We start from the raw sequence: 19331 nt of genomic DNA, 5'->3' as shown, positions 1-19331 counted from the left end.
AACAGGCCCAAAAAGATGGTAGTGACAGGCAAAAAAAGAGAGATCAGAAGGACAGTTGGCAACAAGGACTTCACCTTTAGGGGCAGGGGCCTGGGATGAGTCCTTTGGGAGCTCGAGATTCTGCCACTGACATCTCTGTGCTTCAGGTTTTTCTTCTATAAAATGAGGAGTTGGTCTAGAATTAATCCTTTGGATTCCTCCCAGCTTCATAGAGGAAGTATGTAAATGAAATAGAGGAAATAGAAGGAAGATTTCAGGGATTCAAGAGTCAGTGAGGGATCAAACTATTGCGTCATCAGTCTGCTTTGAAGTAAAAGAGAAAGCTAGGACAAGCGTTGACTTTTTTAAGATTTAAAGATTTGCCTTTTAAGAAATGACGTAGGCAGGATAATTAACACAGCCGTATAGAATGGAGGCCATCTACAAATTAATCTAAGACATCTAAAGTAAATGTCATGCGGGAGATCCTGCTCGCTGCGTCATGTGTAGTGTGGGGCGGCCTGCGGGGTCTCAGCTCCCGCTCCCCACATAAGAGCACAGGACATGGTGAGGCCAAAAAGGAACACTGACGGAGCCATGGATAGGGCAGTCACACCACTACATTCTCGCTGGTGGCTGGGTTGGAGACACAGGAGGCAAGGAGCCACACTATCCGCAAATTGCCATCCACTTGTCTCTGCCAAACAATGTCACTTGCTAGCAATCCGCTTCTCTGCAATCTGCAATCCACACTCCGCTGCTTGCTAGCTGAGCCACCATCTTCTTGCTAGCCCCCATTTTTCTGCTAGCATAGCCACAGCAGTTATATTAGTGGCCAATGGCTCACTGGTTACAGTTGATGGCCAACTAGCCACAGCTGATGGCCATCTAATCACAGTTGATGGCCATTTACTACCTGAGCCAGCACCTTTGCATGTGAGGCCGAGAGCCTGGAAACTGCACTCCTGGCTCTGTCCCCACAGTAAAAATGTGAAACAATAAAAGTCAAACAGCCTTTATTGATAGAGGAGATAAACTTCAGTTTGTGGGGTGGGATGTGAAGATGTTAGGACAGTCCCGCTGCCCCCAAAATGTCTTCCTGACTTTCTTAAAATACTGCCTGGATTCACACCATTAAAATAAGCCCTTTCAAATGTAGCTTGTATTGTAAAATGTACATTTATTTTACATTCAACTGCTGTCATGCTTTCCAGTGAATTAGTGTAGCGGGCTGACAACGAGCTAAAGGATCCTTCTCTCCTCCCCCTTCAAATCTTTGTCTCCTCAGTTGACTGACAACTAGACAGTCAACTGAGGAGACAAAGATTTGAAGGGGGAGGAGAGAAGGATCCTTTGGTATGTGTGGCATTGCTCATATCAGTCAGTTCAACAACATGTGGGCACCTGTTCTGCTCCAGATACTGAGTTTGAGAGATAAAAAGATAAGTAAATTGTGGTTCATTGCCTCAAGAGGCTTATAGTTCCCAGAGCAGACTACACGAAGTTTTGAAAAGTGGGACCAGGGACTCAGAAAGGAAAGATGGAGGGACAAAGAAGATTCTCTTCCATCACAAGTTTGTTGAAGGATTGGACGCTCAATTAGAGGATGGCCTTTTCTTGGTCCCAGTGAGTTCCCCTAAGAAATTATCAAAATTTAAGCTGGTAGGTTTGATCCTCTGTAGGCTGAGGAATGACAGATACTTCAAATGTCTTTAATTCAACCATTTTTGGTCCTTTGAATTTAAATTAGTAATATTTGACTATATCAGAATTGTAACTATGTTGACTATGAAATATATGTCCATTGCTCATTTTTCACGTCCCCCTCCTGTCTTAGAACTTCAAAGTATGCACAGCAGGATTGCTGAGGCTGGTGGTAGAGCAGGAAACGTAGAGGAATGGGAGCTAGAAGGGTAACTGAGAACTTCTTTAAATAGCAGACCAGACGAGCACCATATTTTCACAGGAGGCATTCGACAAGCACCCTAAGACATAACTTCTAATAATGGAGATTACTCAATTGTGGCTTAAAAGACTTTGGAGGACTATTTCTGGCTCTGGTCCTGAGTACTACCTGAATAGGCACAGGGGATCATAGTAATAGTCACTTATATTTATTGGAGACTGACTATACGCCAGGTACCATGCCACATGTTTTACATGGGGAAAAAAATTGATTCTCACAACAACCTATTAAGGTGGATTCTATCATTTTCCCTATTTTATAGATAAGAAAACTTAAACACAAATAAGTTCAAGGTCATAGAGCCTAACATTTGTCAAAGCAGGAATTTGAATATAGGTAGTCAAACTCTAGTGTCCATGTTTAACCACCATGTTACTCCGGTAACCTCTTAGGCTTCAGTTTCCTCACTTAAAAACGGACAAGTTGAATCAGACGATGTCTAGCTTTCTTCCTGGCTTTAAAATGTTATGATTCTAATTGTATGAATTATATCTCTACTTTAAATAGAGTTAGTGTTAATCTGTGTTTTTGAGTAGTCTGTCTTAGAGACCTGGGATCTAAAAACAAATTTCTGAAATCTGGTCTTACTTCCTAGCCATCTCTTGTGCTTCAGTCAAGTTGGATCATATTATTCACTGTTCTACCAAAAATGTACTTCCTCAATCTCCATTTATTAAAATCCTACTCATTTTTCAAAAGCCAGCTGAAATGCCACCTCCTCCAAATAGCCATTCTCAGTCATTGGAGGTTTAGGGTGGAGATGTATTAGACTGTAGGGGGTTGGAATTTGGGAGAAATATCTGTGCTAATGAAAGAAAAACATGTGGGATAGGATGAAGAAAATGTGGAGGGAGACACTTATAGGAAAAGTAGGAGAACTGTCAGCAGCGCTGTGGGTGACCTGCACTAGGAAAGTCTTCTCTGTGACAGGCAACAGTAAAGCCACCAAAGTTATAGTCAGTGGTGCCCAGCTAGTAAATGCGAGTGGAAAACTAAATGAGATAACATGTGCAATATCTAGCACAGTGTCCAGATGGTCAATAATATACCATGTTTCCCCGAAAATAAGACCTAGCTGGACCATCAGCTCTAATGTGTCTTTTGGAGCAAAAATTAATATAAGACCCGGTCTTATTTTAATATAAGACCAGGCATAATACAATACAATACAATACAATATAAAATATAAGACCGGGTCTTATATTAATTTTTGCTCCAAAAGACGCATTAGAGCTGATGTCCTGGCTAGGTCTCATTTTCAGGAAAACACGTTACTTCCAAATTCTACCTACCATGGGAACCTCTCATCTCTGTCATGCTGAAGAAGGCTGCCATCCTGCCCAGGAAGGAATAAGACAAGCAGAGGTGAGAAGAGACTCAGTGGGAAAAAGATAAGTCAGGAGAAGGTATATGGGAACACAAAGAGAAAAAGGAGAGTCAGAGATAGAAAAGTAAGAGAGGAAAAGGAGATGGAAGGGAATTATGGGAGAGAAGAAGATAAAAGGAGAAATGGAAGCAAAAGCGCCGAGAGGGAAAGAAAAAGGGAATTCTGAGGCTCAGAGAGAAAAAGTGTGTGCTGCCCCTGCAGAATCTGACCTTGGGAAAGAGTCCCAGAGGTAAATAGGTGTAGCACCCAAGCCCGAGTGCCAGTGACTTGCCACTATGCTCTCAGATCCATTCTCCTTCCCCTGCTCTGCTCTGACCCCTGCACTCTGTCATCTCATCCATTGGCTTCTCCTGTTTTCTACTGCTTTGTGGCCCTGGAGGGTTGGAGGAAGGAAGAAGCCAGGGGATTTCTCCCTCTCTCTGCTTTAAAAGGCATCGCCAGCAGTAGTTGCACTTGCATCTTGGCCCCAGCTCCCAGTGGGCAAGCCTTCCATGGTTCTGGCATCCTATTCCCCTTGTCCCTCCAGCCCTAGGGGAGGAGATGCATCCAGCAGTTGCTAATCTCAGGATTGCCTCACCTTCCCCTGGTTGTACTTCTAGTTCTTTCAATACCTTTGTAACTAAGTCATTGCATTAAATTATCATTATTGAATTATCTGGGAAAGAAAACTTTACTTTCATTTGGATTCACCCTCAGAGTTCAAAGACAACTTTCCCAGTGGGACTGGCAGCAGCGCATCTAGAGAGAAAGAAATCCAACCATCCCAAGAGTCAGGAAGGGTCAGGGTCTATTTCTCCAGGGTTTGATTGGAGAGTGACACTAGTTGTCAGAGTTGAGGGACTCTTAGCTTAAAAATTATCTATAAAATGACTAGGTTCATGGCCACTCACATCTATTCCTTCAGGATTTACTATATTGACATCGATCACCTTGAGCCTTAGCTTAAAGAACACCTGAGTTTTATTTCTTCCAGGGTTATTTATTATTTTTAATACTTTTTAATTTTTCACTTACAGTTGACTTGCAATTAGTTTCAAGCGTACAACATAGTGATTAGACATTTATATAACTTACAAGGTGATCACCTCAATAAGTCTAGAGCCCATCTGACACCATACATAGTTAATATTATTGACTATACTCCTTATGCTATACTTTACACCCTCATGACTATTTTGTAACTACCAGTTTGTACTTCTTAATCCCTTCCCTTTTTTACCCACCCTCCCAATCCCCCTCCCATATGGCAACCCTCAAAATGTTCTCTTTATCTATGAGTTTGCTTCTGTTTTGTTTGCTTGTTTATTTTGTTCTTCAGATTCCACATATAAGTGCAATTATATGGTATTTGTCTTTCTCTGTCTGACTTACTCCGCTCGGCATGACATCCTCTAGGTCCATCCATGTTGTTGCAGATGGCAAGATTTCATTCTTTTTTACCGCTGAGTAATATTCCAGTATATATATGTACTACCTCTTCTTTATCCATTCATCTATTGATGGTCAACCCAGGTTGCCTCCATATCTTGGCTATTGTAAATAATGCTGCAATGAAGGGTGCACATGTCCCTTCAAAGTAGTGTTTTGGGTGATCTTTCTCCTTCCCCTCCCCCTCCTTTTCCTCCTCCTCCCCCTTCTCCTCCTTCCCCTCCTTCAAGAAGTCCCTTTAACATCTCTTGTATTACTGGTTTGGTGGTAGTGAACTCCTTTAGCTTTTTGTTGTCTGGGAATTTCTTTCTCTCTCCTTGGTTTTCATCACTGATATTTCATGTGTCCCTTCTGGCCTGTATAGTTTCTGTTGAGAATCAGCTGACAGTCTTACAGAGCTCCCTTGTAGGTAATTAACTGTTTTTCTCTTGCTGCTTTTAAGATTCTTTGCCTTTAACTTTGGCATTTTAATTATAATGTGTCTTGGTGGGCCTCTTTGGGTTCATCTTGTTTGGGACTGTCTGTACTTCCTGGGCTTGCATGTCTAGTTCCTTCACCAGGTTAGGGAAGTTTTCAGTCATTATTTCTTCAAACAGGTTTTCAATTCCTTGCTCTCTCTCTTCTCCTTCTGATACCCCTATGATGAGAATATCGGTACACTTGATGTTGTCACAAAGGGCCCTTAAACTCTATTTTTTTTGGATTCTTTTCCCTTTTTGCTGTTCTGATTGGTAGTTTTCTGCTACCGTACCTTTGAAATCACCGATTCAGTCCTCTGCTTCATCTAATCTACTGTTGATTCCCTCTAATGTATTCTTCATTTAAGTTATTGTAGTCTTTTATTTCTCACTGGTTCTTTTTTTATGTTTCCTATCTCTTCGTTGAAGCTATCATTGAGATCATTGAGCACCTTTATAACTAGTGTTTTGAACTCTGCATCGGTAGATTGCTTATCTCCATTTTGTTTAGTTCTTTTTCTGAACTTTGTTCTGTTCTTTTATTTGGGATATATTCCTTAGTTTCCCAATTTTGACTGCCTCCCTGTGTTTGTTTCTATGTATTAGGCAGAGCTGCTATATCTCCTGGTTTTAGGAGAGTGGCTTTGTATAGTAAGTCCTGCGGAGTCCAGGAGCTTAGTCTCCCTTGTCACTTGAGCCAGGTACTCCAGGTATGTCCCTTGTGTGGGTTGTGTGTGCCCTCCTGTTATAGCTGAGCCTTGGCTGCTGTTGGCAAGTCCGTGGGAGGGATTGAACCTCAGGCTGATTGATTTTGAAGACTGACCACAACTACAGTGAAGGAGCTGTTGTGTAGGGCCTGACCCTACAGGGAGCAGGATTCTCCCTAGCAGGGTTCTGGTGCTGCCCAGTCTGCTCTTTGGGTTTGTCGTCTGAGGAGGCAGATGGGTGGTGAATTGGCTCAGTCAAAGCCAGTTACTGTGCTGGTTCTGGGAAGGGCACTGCCACAGACAAAATTCAGGCGCAACCAGTGCCCTGCCTGGGGCAATCTAGAATGAGCCACAAATCAATCTGCAGATGGTTACCACCTAAATTGGGCTTGGAGGTGCGTGGGAGAGGCCACACCTTGAACTGAGGCCAACTGCCACCAAGGCCAGTCTTGGGGCTACTCAACAAGAGGTATAAAGCATACCGAGGCCAGATGCCACTTGTTTGGAGTTTGTGAACCTTTGAGAGATTTTAGGAAAATCTGAAACATGAGCCAAGACAAGCCGTTTGTATGGAAAAGCCACTGGAAACGGTCTGGGTGTCTGGAAATTGGGTGGGGTAGGGTTGCAGGGAGTCCCCAGGGCAGGGCGAACAGTGTTAGCCAGGTTGATGGAAACTCAGATATGGTGCCTACTTGCGTTTGTATGCTGGGAGCGGGGAGGGCTCAACAAGGAGCAATGGATTCCATCAGCACTTCCGTCTGGGAGGAAGCTGTCCCACCAGCCCTCACCCTGCAGCCCAACAATTCAGTTCCTCCCCATATGTTCTTTGCGCCTTTTAAGCTGCTTCCCCAGTGCTGAAGTTCAGAGCACGTGAGGCTGTCAGTGAGTAAGTCTGTGCATGGGCCCTTTAAGAGAAATGCGTGGGTCTTTGGCAGCCCTCTGTTTCACTCAGCCACAATCTCTGCTGGTTTTCACAGCCAGAAGTTATGGGGACTTATCTTCTCAACACTGGAACCCTGGGCTGGGGAGACCGTGTGGGGCTGAGATCCCTTTTCTCCTCAGGGGGACCTCTGCAGCCGAGATAGCCCTCCTGATTTTTAACTGCCACACACAGGTGTGGGACCAGCCCGTTCTATGTCTCTGCCCCTTCTATCAGTTTCAAGGTGGCTTCGTCTATATGTCCTCAGTTGTACAGCTAGACTTCAAGCAATTCTCAGTGATGGTTATTCTGTAGTTTAGTTGTAATTTTGATGTGGACGTGAGAGGATATAAGTACACTGTTTACCTACTGTGCCATCTTGACCAGAAATCTCTCCCAGGGTTATTAAATGCCCATTATGGGTATAGAGGGCACACAGCTAAGTGTGGTAGGAAGACACAGAGACACCAGACAAATAGAGGGCATTCTCAATTTTTGGCAGTGTTTGCTTTTTTGCATGATAAGGTTTGTGAACTATCCGGAGACTCTCTTGATAGAGACTCCAGACACTCAGTGACAACTTTATTCTTACAGAGTTCATCTCTTCCATCTCCAGAGCCCTGTTAAAACCAGGCTTCTGTTCTTACTTAAGGAATCCACACACACAGAGTAGGCACACCACTAACCTTCAAGCCAGACTGATGCCAGCCACAAGGGGCTATTCTGAGTGAGGATGGGGGAGGCTGCACAGAGATGGCAGACAAGCTGAGTCTATGAGGGTTTGGCAGGTGGAGGGAGCTATCGGGTTTTCTGGTTTCCTGGCAGAGAACAGAGCAGGATCAAAATCAGTTGTGAAAGGACAGAGGCATCTAAGGTGTTGTCTGTAGACAAGGGTAATGCGGGTGACAGTGGGCAGTAGAGAGGAGACTGAAAGGCCCAGCCATGGAAGACTCCCATACTAAGGAATTGGGGTTTGAGGACATGAGGAGTCATCAGAGGATCTTGAGCATCATGTGGCACAGTCACTTCTGGGATGGCAACTTTGAATGCTGAGCCAGGGACAGATTACTGTCCAGCAGAGAAGCTGGAGGCAGGGGAAGGAACTGTGAACTCTCTGGGATAGCTTATACAGGAGGCATCGGTTTGACCATCGCCAAAAGGGCGTATTAACATTTGAGCTGCTTTTCTATCCGTTCAAGGGCAAGCTTTCTCTGCGAGGGGGAAAAAGTGCCCCTTCTAAGTCTGAATGATACGAAGTCTCCAGCCTCAGAAGTTTCCAATTTCTCCTTGCCAAGGTCGGGTCACTACAGGTGGGTAATTGCGAGCCCTGGGCCAACGTGTGGCTCCACGGCTGCCCCACCACCACCCCCAGCAGCCGCTGCGGGTCGTCCCCTCCAGGCCCGGGCTCTGCCGGTGGCCGTACCGGGCAGGGCGCTCCCGGAGTTGCGCGGCGGCTGTTCGAGGAGGCCGGGCAGGCGGCGGCGAGAGGCTGTGCCCCAGTTTGTGGCCAATCAGGGAGTGCGGGCTGTGCCCCGAGCCGGGCAGCAATGCGTAAACAAACCCACGGCAACTCCTCCGCCCCCCCGGCGCGCCCGCCTTGCGCCCGCCGCCGCCGCCGCCGCCGCCGCCTGCTCTGCTCTCCTCGCGCCCGCCCGCCCCGCCGGCCCAGCCCCCCGCCCCGCGCCACTCGCACCCCCGCCGCCCCGCCCCGCCCCCGCCGACGCGGGCTCCCTCACCTACCGCCCCACGCGCGCGCGCGCTCGCGCACCACGCGCCCCGCGCCGCCCGCCAGGATCGTGGCCTCTCGAGAGCAAGGTAAGGGCGATGCGCGGGGACCCGGGCGGCTTCCCCACCCGGCGCGGCCCGGGGAAGTTTCTGGCGTCGCTGTTTTCCGCCGGGCCAGGGGAGGCCCCCGGCGCCGAGCAAGCCTAGTGGGCGGGAGGGGACGGCCCGGCGCCCGGGGGTCACAAGTTGCCCAACCTGACATTGGTGCTGGCTGGCGGGCTGCGCGGCTGGGCGGGCGGCGCGCGGGGAGGGGCGGGCGGCGCGGCGGGGCCGGGCGCGGTGCGGACGAGGGAGGGCCTCGAGGAACTTTCTCCTCCCCAGAGGGGCTCCTTCCAGCCCTGGCCGCGGCCCCGCCACGGGAGCAGCCGGCTCCCTGGCTGGAGAAAGACCATGAAATGTGTTTGAAGAAGCTGACGCAGTTGGTGACGCTCGCAGCTTTCAGACGGGGACCGGCCACAGCAGCGCCTTCTCCGAGTAGGGACGAGCCGAGTCGGCGCTCGGGCCCTTCCCCCCGCCCGGGAGCCGCGCGCCCCGGCGCCTAGTTCGGGGGCCGTGGGCTGGGGGCGCGAGCATCTGGTCCCGACTGGGGGACAGGCCCCGGCAGCGCGCGTCGCTTCCGTTTTGATTCGCTCGGGTTATTATATAAGATGTCACGGAGAGGAAAGGGGCTAGCGGGAGGCGTGTTGGCGAGCAAGCGTCGGCCTGCCGCGAGTGGCGGGAGGGGCAGGAGGCAGGGCTGGGCGGGGACCCACCTGTGCGCCCTCCGCGCCCCCTGCGGGCGCGGCCAGGGCGCTTGCCGGGGTGAAGTGGGGGTGGGGTCCGGAGGGGCAGACGGACGTGCCCGCCGCTCCCCTCCTGGACCCCGGAGCACTGGGGCAGCGGCCGAAACGTGCCTTTCCTCTCTGCCGCTTGGCCTGGGTCTACATGTTTCTGGCTGCAGGCGTTTGTACTTTGAAACATTTGTTTAATATTAAGGAAGCTGCGTGTGCGGCCGTCATAGTACGCCGGGAACGTGTGGCCGTGAGCTCCAGAGCGGTGAATGAATCATCGCCCCGCGGACCCAGCACCGGCACCGATGATTCATGCGGGGTACACATGCGCGCGTACTCGCCGCTTGCCTCTGACCCGGGGACAGCGGCCCTTCTGCAGCGATGACGCCTGGAGGGGCGGGGAAGAGTTAATGCAAAAGGGTGGCGGTTTATTTTTTTCGCCCCTTCCACGATTTGGGGGAACTTTGGGGGTGTCAGCCTCCCCAGATTTCCCGAAGCTTGTTTCACGTTCTTGGAAGGGTTACAATTCCACCTGGCTGCATTAATGAGTCGGTGGAGAGCTCTGATTCGCTGCAGGACTGGGTCCTGTCTCATTCAGAATTTGGATGGTGTCAAGTGAGGTATTGGGCTCAGAAAAAAATCCCTCTAGTAATTGCTTCTGCGTAAGTACCGCTGAAGTAATTAGCAAAAACTTAAAAAGTAGTGGATCTTAAAAAAAAAGTAAGTGGCTCCTAGGTAGAGGAATCTTACTTAAAGATTTAGTTTTTCTTTTCTTTTAAGCCAAATCCTAATAGGAACCTGGTTCGCCATTAGTACAGAAATTTTTGATCACTGTGACCACTCTGAAAGACTAACTTGACTCCTTCCCATGCCACCCCCAACTTGAATGAGTAAGAGTGAAGTTTTCTCATCACTTAGGACTCTGCTCAGCAAGGCCTTGATTGCCTTAAGTAGCTTTTCACCCCTCACTCCAAGAACCACCCCCAGTCCTATTTCATTTTCTTCATAGCATTTCATCACTACCCGAAATGATTTTATTTAGGTATCTTGTAAGTCCTGTCTCTCTGCACTAGAATGCAAGCTCCCCTCCGGCAGAGATTTTTGCCTGTGTTGTTCACTGCTGTAATTTTAGCACCTAGAACTATGCCTGACATATATTAGGCATTCAGTATTTGTTGACTAATGAATGAATAAATTCCCTTTTCCTGATTTCTTGGTGGGAATATCTTTGACAGTTGAAATTCAGTGCCTTTTGTGGGCAAGGCACTAAGATGGTACAGGTGTCAGTTTTTCTTCCAATTTTTTTGATCAATTGACTTCCTCTGTGCCGTTAACTTACAGCACAAGATGTGTTTGAACATCATGTCCTAAGATGCTGAGTATGAAGAAAGGTAATGTGGAGTTTTGTCAAGAAAAAGTATGTTACTGTATAAGTCGATGGATAATTAAAAATATTAGCTGTGCTAGTTGAAAAAAAGTACAAGGCATTGAAATGGAATCAGCAAAGTCAATTTCCCACTTACTATATGTTTCCAGTCGTATTTAAAATACTGATATTTCTAGTCTTCTCTCCGCACTGTATGTGCACCAACCTCAAATTTAGCTGCAGTTTGGGAAGGTCCACAGTAGGCAGCGTTTAGTATGAAGTATTAATTTATCTAAACGAATACAAGCTTTACATCCCTGCAGAGGCCTTAACTCTTCTGTGTTGTTGATAATATCGATAACTCCACAGAAGAGTAGATAGAAATTACTTAAAATTATATTTTAAACATTAAATGCATTGTAAAGAATTACAGATATACTAGTAAGCCAATGGTATAATGGAAGAACGATTTGAACGTAGTGCTTAATACTTCCTCTTGGAGGGTAAACATTAGTAAACTTTATATTATTATAAATAATAAACTTTGGAGACATATTGGTCACCTTTAATCTTATAGCAGTATATTCAGAATTCTGTATCTCCGAAGTCACTGCTAAAGAGTGGGCATCCAGCAGTTTCCTTTCCATAACAGTAGCTGTGATCCCTTTCAGAAGTATAATATCAAGAGTGAGCTCAGAGATGATAGAAATTTAAAGCTAAAAGTGACTTTGACATTTCTTGGCACAGTTCATTCCTTTTTAGCAATCCGTTTACTGAGAAAACTAAGGCATGGTGCGATTACTTGCCCAACATGCAGGGTAGGGATGAAAAACAAGGGTCCTGACTTCTTGTTGGAAGTACCTGGATTAGCAAGAGCTCCCATAGGTGAGGGAAGAGTGGCTCCTACCATTAGTTGGTTGTCTGCCTCTTGCTTGTGAACTCTCAGAGAGTAAAACTATTATCTTATTTAACCTTATACCCTCCCCTGTGCCATGGGCATTTAGGGACTTAACAAATCCTTGTTGGATGTGGTTGGACAAATGTATTTTAAGTTGAAAATATACTTGAGAATTGAAAACGCAGGAAAACTTACCTGTTTTCCAGATTGAAGAAGCTTTCTGACGAGACTCAGAATGTTGGCAGTAATTAACCTTAAAACTTTAGTAATGAAGCTACTGTTTAGTGTTCATGCCTCCAGGATTTCAAACAAAATGGTTTACAACTTATAAGTGTATGTATGCTAGCTAGCATAATTATTCACTGGAGAATCAGTAGGAAAGACACCTGTCACAGTGTCCAAGTAGAAAAGCCTAGACTTTATAGCTGGGGCTGAAGCTCAGCTCTGCCCCTAACAAACAGGGCTGGCTCTCTGTAGCAAGTTACCTAACTTTTTTGAGCATTCTCTCCTCTCTAAAGTGGGGGTAACACCGCTTACCCTGAAGGATGATTTGTGAGACTGGGATAACATATGTAAAGTGCCTGGTATACATAAGGTCCTTAATAAATGGTAACAGCTATAATTATGACTTCTGATTTATGTGACCATGGGAACAGCTTCATGTCTCCAAGCTTCAGTTTTCTCAACTGGAGAATTGGTGGTTGGGATGGGAGGGGAATTAAATGATCTCTAAGATTTTGTCCATCTCTGTAGCTTAAGGGACCAATAAAGAATTCACAATTCTGCTGCAATTTTAGTTTAAATAAAATGACTCGTATTGATCTAACAAGAGGAATTGCAAAAATGGTTAGTTTCTAGGCCTTCCTAAGAATTTAATATAAAATGTTGATGATGTTAAGTACATTTTCATTATTTTATATATTCTATAATGAATACAAAGTTAACTTGAATATTTCAACTTCTCAGTTTTTATGCCTATAGGCCATCCAGATGGGTGAGAGCCATTAAAAATAGAGGAAGGTGTCGGGGCATCCTTATGAAGGGAGATGGTAAGAAGGGGTCAGAGTGTGGGGGAGAAGAATAAAAGATGAGGGTAGGGCCTTAGAAAAACCAGTATTTGCTTGCTTGGAGGGAAATATAGATAGAGGCTGATAGGATGCTGAGAAGAAAGAAGCAGAAGGAGAACAAGGAAAAGATCAAATTTTAAAAAGGTGAGAAAGGAGAATTTGGAGGAGGCTGATAGGGTAGAGGGGCCGAGATGGAAGACTGGGAAAATGTCATTAGATTTGTCAATGAGACCGTTGTCAATTGCCTTTGAGGATTAGGGTCATTTGGGCAGTGGAGGCAGATGATTGGACTGTGTAAGCTCTGATTGGACTGTGGAAATCTAAGAGGACAAGGACTTGAGCCAATGAGAGTGCCAGTGAAACTTGCTTAAAAACAAAACCATAAAAAAAGCCCAAGAATGTTGTGGCTGTCAGCGGAGAGGAAGGAACTGAATATCAAGAGAGGAAGTGGGAGGGTAATTAATGGACCAGCCCCTCCACAAGTAGGAGGGATAGGAACAAGGTAGCGTAACTGTACATCTGGATTGCCCAGGCCAGCCTCGGTTCATACCTGTTATTCCAGTTTAATTATGAGATAATATTTGAACAGATAGTTGGACAAATAATACTTATTCTTTTTATTTTAAAAGAAAGCCCCTTTTTGAATGATGAATTATTTGATGACCCTGGTCATCACACAGGTGTAGTTATTCATGGGACAACAGATGTGACATGGAGGGGAAAAGAAGTTAAATGAAGGCAAAGAGAAACTGAGATTTAGAGAAGAAAGTTGGAAGTGGGGAGGGAGGGTGGCTGCATATGAAATGGGTTGATTTCCTTCTATTGGGGAAAAACCAGATAACAGGAGGCCAGTTGATTTGCTGAAAGTAAGTAGGGAATTAGGGGGAAAGTTGGGAGGTGGAGGAGAGTGGGAAGGGTTTGGAACAGCTATGGATCTGAGTGAGACACGGAGCCAATCATGATGAGGGCCCAACAAGTTGCTAAAAGGCCTTAGCCTTGGATAGAATGGATCTTCCCTGTATTTATGACTTTCTCCAGCAATGCTCAGACAGTTGGAAGTGGAGATGGTGTGAGTATCATGGAAACGGCCAACTCCATGGGGGTTCTCAGTTAAGTAGGAAGGCAAGTGAAACTAGAGTGTTGAGGGCCTGGGAGAAGGAGCAGGAGATGTGAGATTAGCATGTATAGTGGCTGGTTCGGCAGGAACAAAGGAAAGAGAAATGGGAAGGTGGAGGGGTGGTTCTGGGGCTAGTGCGAAGGGTATGAAGAAATTTGGGAGTATCTTATCATCACTGAGGGATCAGTTATGAGTGATGATGTAAATTCAAAGTGTGGCTGGACTTGAAGTTGGTCAAGTGACACAGGCATGAGGTAGAAGCTCATTGATCTTCAGGAGCTATGAGGCCAAGGTGTTGAAATGATTATGTATATCAATGTCAGTGTCTGTTTAAAACGTTCTGGAATGTATTTATTAAAACTTTTCTAAGCTTTTAGTCCATAGGGTTAGAAAGTACCTTAAAGATAGCGAAGTTATTCCTTCATTTAAAAGAAGAGGAAGCTAAAGTCTTTCAAAGATTTTCTAGAAAGATTGCAATTCACCCCGTTTGTAAGACATGAGGCAGAGCTGGCTCTGGAAAGAACCAGAATCCCTAAATCTCGGGTCAGTATTGCCTTCCAAGGCAGACGAAGTAATTAGAGTACCCACTGAATAAAATCTTAGAAAGGTTCCTCACCATATAGCTTGCCCACTGCTTGTAGCACACCAGGCTTTGTGAGCACAGAAATCCACTGCGGAGACTTGTGGAGTTGAAGCCATGTACTCTGACTTCTAACCGAAAGGCAGGCAATGGCATCTTCGAGGAGGAACCATGAAAAGCACCAGTTCTTCCCCATCAAGTAAAGAACAGAAGAGTCAGCAGATAGACAAAACACTAATTTCACTATCGATGAAGCCTAGATTGGAAGATACAGCTTAGTTGGAAGCCCAAAATGGTCTTGTGCAACCTCTATCCCTTAATCTACGCTTAGAACAACCTACTGGACGGCAAGGTTAAGGCTGCAGAGCAGAAACATCCAGGTTTCTGCCTTTCACTGTCCAGGTAGTGAGAAAGAGGCCAAATCTGTCATGCCTGATATGTTTGATAGAAAAACGGCATCCATTTGAGAACTGAGAAACATCCATGGCTGTCACACACAGACCACCTAAGTTGCTCCACCTCTGTGAGGAAGAATATGGTGTAGAGCAAGAAGACATGAGTGGATTGGGAATACCCCTCCTTTGGGAACTTAGTGGGAAAGAGGCATTTGTTCCCCCTTGAACATAATGTTATTGAACACTCGTAACTTTGCTTGCATTTGAGTTAAACTAACTTGTAAGGCAGAAGTACATTTTTATGTTAACTAGAAGTGAGTGTAATGACTCCAAATGTTTTGAACATAGGTCCTTAGTTAATCAATTTCACAGCCATACCCAGTGGATCTTTCCTTCCTTCTGGGAGTCTCAGGAAACTCATAGATATCATAGCAGAAACCACCAGCTTTTATACCGTGTTTTTTAATTCAGCACTTTGGAAGACTGCAAAGTTCTTTCTCCTCATAAAATGTTTAAGGACCCCTTAATTGGAATATATGACTCTTGGAATTAGTCCTGATTCTGTCACTATTAGTGATTTTACCAATTAACTATTAAGTACCTCAGTTTCCTCATATGCAGCATGGGAAGAAAATAGTATCTGCTCTGTTTTGCAGGCATGTGATATGGAAGCTCTTTGCAAATAAATAGTGTTGTGCAAAGGTGTCAATATTACCATAAGGGATGCAAGGTAAACTACAAAGTTTAAGAACTTTTCTTTTAATAAAGGGTTTCAAATAAAATAACTAAGATGACTATTGGAATTTGATGGGACTCTGGTTTAGTCACATAAAGTAAATCACGATGATTTTTCTCCCGTTACCCATGTCAGTGTGTATAATAATTCTGGCCAAGTGAGATTAAAGCGCCATGTTTCATGACAAATAAAATTTCTGTCTTTTTGTTTATTTCTTTTTTAACTATTAAAAGTCTTTTTATTGTAAGATATAACATATACAACTTTCGAAATGTAAATGTACAGTTCAATGAATTATAAAAAGTAAACATCCATGTAACTACCATCCAGCTCAAAAAATAGAACAGTTTTAGTTTTTTTCCCCCTTAGGAATCATTTTTCTTTGTTAGATGCTTGGATTTCTTTCAGGGAAGTCATGAGTAGTAGCAGGAGGCAATAAAAAGTAACGATAGTCCAGAATATGTGCTGCTTTTGAGTGGAATTAGATCAAAGGTGTAATATTAATTTTTTCTTATTTTGACTCAAGTTATTTCTTATTTCTATAACCACGAATTTAGTGTTTAGGGCAAGTCTTAGGTTTTCAGCCTTAACTATCAAAATCTTCAGGCTAAGAGTCTTCAGATTTGTGTCCTTTGCATAGAATGGAAAAGTTGTGAACCTTTCTTTGGATGAGAGAAAAGTCCTCATGCTTCATTTTTTTTAACATTCTGATCATCCCTCCTTTGCTGATCTTTAGAAGCAAAACAGCTAAGACTCCAGTGTTGATGGTGACTCTATGCCGTTGGCAGGGGTCTTCCTGGAAAGGACTTGATCACCTACTGAGGCAAATGCCTCTCAGCTCAGGCCACCATAGGCTAGATTTGAAATGGCAAGAAGGAGTCAAAGGAAACAGCTTTAAAGCTTGAAAAATCTGTGTTTTCTTTGTTTAATTATAATGTAGTGTTCTAAATTCTATCTTTTAAGACTAAATTAATGAGTCAGTAAATCAAAAGTCTTTTGTGGTATCCAGAAAAGGATTTTCTTGAATATTTTTTTTTTTATGACTAAAAAAGAAAATGATGATAAACATTAAAAGAGTTGGAAAAGTATCTTAATCAGGTATGTCTATAGAAACAGAAAAATGAGAGTGTTTAAAAAATTGAAAAGGCTCATCTTTTGGGACAGTTTCTATGTTGTAAGATTTAGTTATTGGGGCTTCAGATTAGAATTTGGTAGACTGAACATGTGTTTACTGTCAATCCCTCCCAAAACACCACTATTGTGATAGTAAACTTGTAAAGGGGCAACAGCAGATGGGAGATTCCAACCGATTTTTGGAAGATGAAATGCAAACAGACCTGTACCAACTGACTTAGTATAGTGGAGAAAGTTGATACATTAGTGCCCTTAAAAGAGGTTGGAAGTAGACCCTGGGAAGAAACAGCCAATTTATCCTCCAGAATCCCCCAAAAACTCTGAAATTAGAGGCTTTGGAGGGGGTCATGGGGCTGACAATAAGGGATTGATTGAAAATCTATAAAAGGAGCCAGACCCTTAGTTCACTTCCTCCATCTCATACAGTAAGATGAAGTCCGCCAGAGGCTGGACATTTTTTCCTCTGGAGAAATTGAAGTAAATGAATGGTTCTGGATTTAGGGATACCAGGATAAAAATAAGAGAAGGATGAAATGCTCAACTGAAAACAGAGGAATTGAATGAAATCACGCAAACCAAACAGTAAGGACCTATGCTCTTTTCACCCACCCCAAATCCTGGGGTAGTCGTAATTACCAACCCAGGCAGAATATTGAAGGACTCTTCTTTGGGTAAAATGAACAGCTCTAGAGAAAAGTTCTATAGATACTGACGTTTGAGGTCCCACAATGAAAAAATTGACTTACTGCCCATTCTTCCTACAGTGAACCCACTAGTCAACAACCCTACTTCCTCTACTCCATGAACATGGAACGTGCAATCAGCTTTCTAGTGCTTTGCTCTTAAATACAAATAAATAGCCAGTGAATATGAGACATTTAAAGAAAGCATTCAATAAAAAAAGCAGAAACCAGAACACATGAGAAAAAAAATCATGGAGGAAACATAAGTGCAAGGAGAAGAAGAAAAATGAAAATAAAACCAACCCACATGTAATTAATGCAATAAGATGGGGCTGTAAAAAAAAGTGATAATCAGAGAATAAGATAAAGATCTTGGGAATTAAAAGTATGATGGCAAAAAAAAAATCATTGGAAGGACGAGAAGATAAAGTAGAAATAAAAGCAAAAACAGAAAAAGGAGAAGATTTAGAAGATCAGTTCAGCAGGCATTATATTATATAATAATAAGAGTTCCAGAAAGAAACTACGAAGAAAAGTAAAGGAAATTACTGAAGAAGTAATACAAGAATTTTCCCAGAGCTGAAGTATATACATTTGTAGATTAAAACATTTCACAAAATAGGAGAATGAATGAAAAAAGATCTCCATGACCAATGTATAAGACTATCATTATAAAATATCAAGATACTAAGGAAAATGGGAATATCTTAAATCCTGTGGGGGGTGGGGAACCCAGATCATATGCAGAATGATTGGGACTTGGAATGGCACCAGATTTATTAACAGCGGCACAGGAACCTGGACAATGGATTAATTCCTTCAGAATTTTGAGGGAAATGATTCTCAATCTAGAATTTCCAACACAAAATATCAAGTGGACATAAACCAAGAAAGAAGAATATATGGGATTCTGGAAACGGCATCAAACACAGAAGAAAAGCAAAAGAAAGTTCTAGGATGACAGTGAAGAGAAATTTCAAGATGACAGCAGTGCAGCAGCCCTAGAGAGAAGCCAGCCCACATCAGAATGGGGAAGATCCACTCCGGGAATTTCCAAATGAAAACAAAAACAGAACTGATAGATGACCTGATACATTTGACCAAGTATAAAATATTTTTCAGAGGGGCTTTCCATTTCCTGTGAAGTATGTGGGATGAATTATTGATGAAAAAAAAAACCTGGTCAATAAAAAAGGGCAGTTATAAACTCCAGAAAAATAAATAGCACAGGAAAATATACACAGAGTGAAATTGGCTCAGCAGATAATAATATTAACATAGGTCATAATAATATGAATCCCTAGTATCCTAGAGTGTAAGACTGAGCTGCTATAATAGAGATTCCACGGGACTGTGACTTAAAGAAATTTATTTTTTATCTCGTGACAGTTCAAGTGAGTTGATGTCTCTGATCCTTGCAGCTGTTTAGGAACCCAGATTCCTTCCATCTTGCTGCTCTGCCACCTCTAAGACATTGTTCTGATCTGTTTGGTTAAAACCTGGTGGCAGCATGTCTGTGTTCCAGCTCATGAGAAAGGGATGGAACAATGAGAGGCAAAGGTTTAAAGCCCAAGCCTGGAAGTGGCACACATCACTTTCACTCCCATTTCAGTGGCAAAAGTTGGCCACTTTTGGCCAATCACATGGCCACACCAAGGGACAATATTCCAAATGTTTAACAAGTGGAAGCCCAGACACTGACCAATCAGGGCACAGGTCTGCTATAGAGTGGGAGTGCGCTGGAAGCTCCCTGCTGTATCAAATGTTAGCCCTTTGTCTGCAAGATTATGAGAAATGGAGGCAGGGAAGGTCCCTACGAGGGTTTGAGGTCACCTGGTGTGGAAGTATTTTAATAACAATTGGTACAACAGTACTAAACCATACAGACTACCAACGCTAAGCATACATGAGAGGCTGGGAAAAAATGGTGACATGTTAGGAAACTGGAAGAGGATA

At 44.0% G+C, this 19331-nt stretch overlaps 1 protein-coding gene across 1 annotated transcript in view; it reads left to right on the top strand.

Annotated features, from left to right (window-relative positions):
* Positions 1-8494: 8494 nt before the first annotated feature.
* Positions 8495-19331, top strand: part of PCGF5 (polycomb group ring finger 5) — a 102655-nt gene continuing 91818 nt past the window's right edge. The window contains exon 1 of the mRNA XM_074339397.1: positions 8495-8659. The gene's annotated coding sequence lies outside the window, so the exon portion shown is untranslated. The remainder of the gene's footprint in view (positions 8660-19331) is intronic.

Source organism: Rhinolophus sinicus, linkage group LG07, assembly GCF_036562045.2.
Source record: "Rhinolophus sinicus isolate RSC01 linkage group LG07, ASM3656204v1, whole genome shotgun sequence".
Classification (NCBI taxonomy): Eukaryota; Metazoa; Chordata; class Mammalia; order Chiroptera; family Rhinolophidae; genus Rhinolophus; species Rhinolophus sinicus.
Note: the sequence above shows the minus strand (reverse complement) of the source record. Positions and strands in the feature narration are given on the sequence as shown.